Source organism: Phocoena sinus, chromosome 11, assembly GCF_008692025.1.
Source record: "Phocoena sinus isolate mPhoSin1 chromosome 11, mPhoSin1.pri, whole genome shotgun sequence".
Taxonomy (NCBI): Eukaryota; Metazoa; Chordata; class Mammalia; order Artiodactyla; family Phocoenidae; genus Phocoena; species Phocoena sinus.
In genome coordinates, this window is record NC_045773.1 from 59,112,697 (window position 1) to 59,118,421 (window position 5,725).

A 5,725-nucleotide genomic window follows, 5' to 3' on the forward strand; every position below is an offset into this window, starting at 1 on the left:
AAAAAATGTTTCCCAGCATAAGGTGGTGCCAGGAATGATAAAAACAGCAGCACTGACTAAAGCTCCATAAATCTTCCTCCAGGAATTCCATAAGAAAGCACAACAATGGTCTGGTTTCAACCATCCCTCCTACTACTTTAATAGATGCTTCAGTGGGTATATTCAAGTTTTTACTGCAAAATTAGGTTTACAGACAATTTGGGGGTTGTGGGGGGGAACCAACAAAGAATATTCCTGTGTTTCAGTGGTATGTTTTTGGTTGATGCAGAAATTTTCATTGTTGAAAGTCAGTGGGGAACCCATGATAGTTATTCAATATCCAGCAGGTCTGCTGAGTTATATAAAAGCTGTAAGTCATCAGGCAAACTAAATGTACCAAGTTGCATAGTATAGCTGGAGGATTTGTCAACATCATGAATTTAGAAAGATGTCTGCCAGAATAGATTTATTTTTCATGGCTAAATAGAAATCACAACTGACTTCGAGAGGAATCTTTTCACATGGCAAATAGGATTTCATTTGTGGCAAATAGGATTTCATTTGTTTCAAATTACTATTTTTCTGGGAAGGAGGGATATGAAATCTGATGATGTATTGTTGGAAATAATGTTTAATTCATTTTATTTTTAAAAATTCAACCACTTATTTCTCTGCCTTAAGCCAACTTTATTATAGAATTTTAGAACTTATTGGAGGGAATAGGGATTATTCATTCACCCAAGGCATTTTCATTGAACCTCTACTATGGTTCAGGCACAGTTCTAGGGGCTGGAGTCCCATCTCCATTTTAGAGATGAGGAAAAGACAGCCAGAGAAAGGAAGTGTCAGCTCAAGGTGGCAGGGCCAGGACTGACACAGAGATCTCATTTCTCCTCTCCCGACTTTCTCACAAGGGTGACGCTGCTAGTACTGTGTGAGACCCGGAGCCTTCAATAAGACCCTTTCCTCCAAAAATTGTTTAATGTAATTGCAGAGACAAACGCACATTAAAAGTAAAGCAATAAGTGCCTCTCTCCCATAGAGCTGTGGGAGGTCCCTTTTCTCCTCAGCCAGGACTAGAGGCCATGATCACCCCTTGAGGATCGTTGTCAGGGTTGCCACGAGCTGGGCAGCCTTGTTTTCCTACCTCAGACATTTGTAGTTGCTGGGAGCCCCAACTTGGTCTGTACCAAGCATACTGACCCCACAGCCAGACTAGGGCCTTAAGTGGCAGCAGTGGGCACAGGGTCTATGGCTTTCCTTGGATAGACTCTTGTGAGCCAATCCTGGCCTGGGTCACCCCAAAAGTAGCTTGGTGCCTGCCTGCCCCACAGATGTCACCAGGAAGAGGGTGTCCAGAATGGGGACTTCTGTTGTGGAAGGGACATCTGAGGCCACCTGACTCGGGGGAAGCTCCCACTTTTCCCTGCCCGGATTAACCTGGGTGCCATCCAGGCCACTCGGTCCACCTGCTTACAGCCGTGTCTCCTGCACAGGGTCCTGTACAGGATGACAAGGTGGGGGTGGTGAGGAAGAGCCGAGAGTCGGTGCTGGAGAAGAATGAGTGCTGCTTGTGGCAGGGCAAAGAGGTCCAACCTGACACTCAGTACACCAGTCGCAAGCTCAAGCCCCACTTCTGAGCAGGTGGCCGCATCCAGAAGGACAGCTCAGGGACCACACAGTTGTGAGCTGTGCCATCCAGCCCAGGCACTTGCTTCTGGAGAGTTTGCTATATTGAAGTGCCTACTTTATCAGCTGACAGAAATAGTGTTTTAGAAAAGGTCTAAACAGCTTTGAAGTTCTAAAAGTATTTTCTTCACTGAAAAAAGTTCTGAGAGCATCTTATTTTGTTCTAAAAGCAATAAAACACTTTCTGTGGCGGGGGGGGGGGGGGGGGAAGTAAAGCAATAGTACCAGAGTTAAGCACCAGGCAAGGTAATAATATTGAGATGAATGATTGTCTCAGCAGAAGTTGACATCACTTATTCTACCCATTCCTTCTGAAGCCTCCTCCCTCAGCGGGGAGAAGAACTCAGGTCCATTGAGCACCTACTCTGGGCCTGGCACCATGCCAGACACATCACTTATATGGTAGTTTTGTTCTCACAAGGATATCACTCTCAGCTTGCATTTAGAAAAGAGACTACAAGAAATCATCTTTTCCATGATCATCGTGGTGGTAAGTACCAAACTGAGATTCAGCCTGTGGCTCTCTGATAGCCTGGCCCAAGCCCTTCCACCACAGGATGCTGCCTCCCTTTACACTGCACAGGACCTAGCTCGAGGTTCCCTTCCCCAGTCATAGCAGACAGGTGAGACAGAGGCTACACAGAGGCTGGGAAGTGGCAGCTGCTCTGTGTTGCACACTTGGCTTCCCCAGGAACCCAGGCCATGTGGGGAGCAGTGCCAGGTGTTCCTAGGGCAGCACTGTCCATCTCCAGGACATTTATGCCCAAGGCAAAAGTGAGATTTTGTATTTGCCATAATTTGGATTATTGTTCAGAAATATTCAGTCTCTTCCCCTACTTCTAGGGAGGTGTGGGGGATTTTCAGTTTCATTAGTGTTCAGCTTGGTCATGTGACTCACCTTGGTCAATTTTCATTGTTAGCAGAGTTGATGTTAGCACATTTAACACAATTAGAGATCTCAAGGGTGCTCACCTGTTTGGGGTTGTTCTTTCTGGTTTCCATCATCACCCTGAAAAGAATATAGTGCATTTAGGAGATGAGAGATACATGGACCTCCTAATGTGTAGCCAATATCAAGATTAAACCATGTTATTTTGAGCTATTGAGATCTGGGGTAGTTATTATGCAGCCAAAGCTGAATTGACTCACTATTCTAGACCAACAATCTCACTGAGATTTACCCCAGAAAACTTCCCTTTAATTCCAATCCATTTTGTGAAACCAGATTTTCCATTGTAGGTTGATAGTCTGAGGCTCTGGGTCACTATCCTCAGATACTAACCTTGCCACAGAGGTTATTTAAAATAAACATTAGATAGATAGATAGACACAATAATAAAGTTAGAGGTGAAGTGGTAGTGGATTTTGTGTAGATGTATGTGTGTGTAATTTTAACAAAAACTACAGCATCTATACAAATAACATCTGCCTTGTTTTTCTGAATAATGTACTTTTTTTTTTTTTTTTTTTGTGGTATACGGGCCTCTCACTGTTGTGGCCTCTCCCGTTGCGGATCACAGGCTCCGGACACACAGGCTCAGTGACCGTGGCTCACGGGCCTAGCTGCTCCACGGCATGTGGGATCCTCCCAGACCAGGGCACGAACCCATGTCCCCTGCATCGGCAGGTGGACTCTCAACCACTGCACCACCAGGGAAGCCCTGAATAATGTACTTTGCTTGACCATTTTAGGAACCACACTTGCTGACACCTAATATATTTATGATATTTCTGTGAAGAAATGCTTAATCGACAGAGCTTTCCTTATCTTAAAAAGCACATTAGGAGGAAGTGGAGTCAAGATGGTGGTGTGGGAAACACGGAGTTAGCATCTCCCCACAACTAGGGTACCTTCCAGCTGCTGATGAGGGACTCTGATGCCCAAGGAGACAGGAGGAACCCCAAAGTGAACCGGTAGGACATAGGGGGACTGAGGTGGGAGGAGAACTGGAAGCCAGAGAGGATCGGTGCCCTTGAAGCCAGGGAGATAAAGAGAGGCAGGCTGGAGGGACTCTTCAGGAAGAATGGGAGAGAAGCAGAGGGTGATCGCCTGGCCCACTCAGGCCGGGGAGACTGCTGAGCTCCCAGACTGGTACCCCCGTTTCAAAGCCCCATCCAAGCTGCATGGGTCTGGGGGCATAGGAGGGTGGCAGAGGAGATCAGGAGAGGCAGGTGTGAGGGGCCCTCTCAGACTGGAGTAGCAGGAGAGGAGAGGAGAGCATTTGCCCCTCCCACTAGAGCCCAGAAAGCCTGCTGGGCTCCCAGATGAGGTCCCCTGCCCTCTGAGACCAGGGGTGGGGAACACACCGGGACCCCTTCTGTTCCTTGAGCCTAAACCCCAGCCCCCACAGCCCTCAAAGCATTTTCCAGCCCTGTGGGTCCTGAGCGTTGGCCCCGCCCACCCCCCAAACTTTGCCCTTGCTTAGGCCCCACACTCCACAGCCAAGGCCTTCCCCTCCCTTTTTTTTTCTTTTCCCTCCTCCTCTTTTTTACTATTGTGGTACTGATGTAGCTTCCAATTGTTGATTCATCTATATTTTTATTTGTATATTCTTCCTAAAATATCAATTACTTTCCTAGTTTAATTTTCTTTTTTACTTTGTTATTGTTTTTTGTTTCTTGTTTTTTTGCCTCCCCAGGCAGCTTGCGGGATCTTGGTTCATGAGCCTGAGGTCAGGCCAAAGCTCCTGTGGAGGAAGCTCCGAGTCTGAACCACTGGACTAACAGAGAACCTGAGACCCCAGGGAATATTCATCAGAGTGAGGTTTCACAGAGTTCCTCATCTCAGCATCAAGACCCAGCTCTACTGAATAGCCTACAAACCCCAGTTTTGGAAGCCTCAGGGCAAACAACCAGTAAGACAGGAACACATCCCACTCATTAAAAAAAAAAAAAAAAAAAAAAAGGAAGAAAAAATTGAGACACCAAAATAATATGTCACATATGAAGGAGCAAGGTAAAAACCTACAAGACCAAATAAATGAAGAGGAAATAGGCAATCTACCTGAAAAAGAATTCAGAGTAATGATAGTAAAGATGATCCAGAATCTCGGAAATAGAATGGAGGCACAGACTGAGAAAACACAAGAAATGTTTAACAAAGATCTAGAAGAACTAAAGAACAAACAAACAGAGATGAAAAACACAATAACTGAAATGAAAAATACACTAGAAGGAATCAATAACAGAATAATTGAGTCAGAGGAATGAATAAGTGAGCTGGAAGACAAAATGGTGGAAATAACTACCAAGGAGCAGAATAAAGAAAAAAGAATGAAAAGAATTGAAGACAATCTCAGAGACCTCTGGAACAACACTAAATGCACCAACATTCAAATTATAAGGGTCGCAGAATAAGAAGAGAAAAGGAAAGGGTCTGAGAAAATATTTGAAGAGATTATAGTCAAAAACTTCCCTAACATGGGAAAGGAAATAGTCACCCAAGTCCAGGAAGCACACAGAGTCCCATACAGGATAAATCCTAGGAAAAACACACCAAGACACAAATTAATCATACTAACAAAAATTGAATTCAAAGAAAAAATATAAAAAGCAGCAAGGGAAAAACAAAAAATAATGTACAAAGGAATCCCCATAAGGTTGTCAGCTGATTTTTCATCAGAAACTCTGTGGGCCAGAAGGGAGTGGCAGAATAGACTTAAAGTGATGAAAGAGAAAAACGTACATCAAGATTACTTTACCCAGTAAGGATCTCATTCAGATTCAATGGAGAAGTCGAAAGTTTTTCAGACAAGCAAAAGCTAAGAGAATTCAGCACCGCCACCCAGCTTTACAACAAATGCTAAAGAAACTTCACTAAGCAGAAACACAAGAGAAGAAAAAGACACACAAAAACAAACCTAAAACAATTAAGAAAATTGTAATAGGAACACACATCTCAATAATAACCTTGAATATAAATGGATTAAAAGCCCCAACCAAAAGACACAGACTGGCTGAATGGATACAAAAACAAGACCCATATATATGCTGTCTATAAGAGACCACTTCAGACCTAGGGACACATACAGACTGAAAGTGAAGGGATGGAAAAAAG

At 44.3% G+C, this 5,725-nt stretch overlaps 1 non-coding gene across 1 annotated transcript; it reads left to right on the plus strand.

The window, feature by feature from the left end:
* Positions 1–1,005: 1,005 nt before the first annotated feature.
* LOC116762977 lies at positions 1,006–1,137 on the plus strand. The gene has a single exon (XR_004352400.1).
* Positions 1,138–5,725: the final 4,588 nt, after the last annotated feature.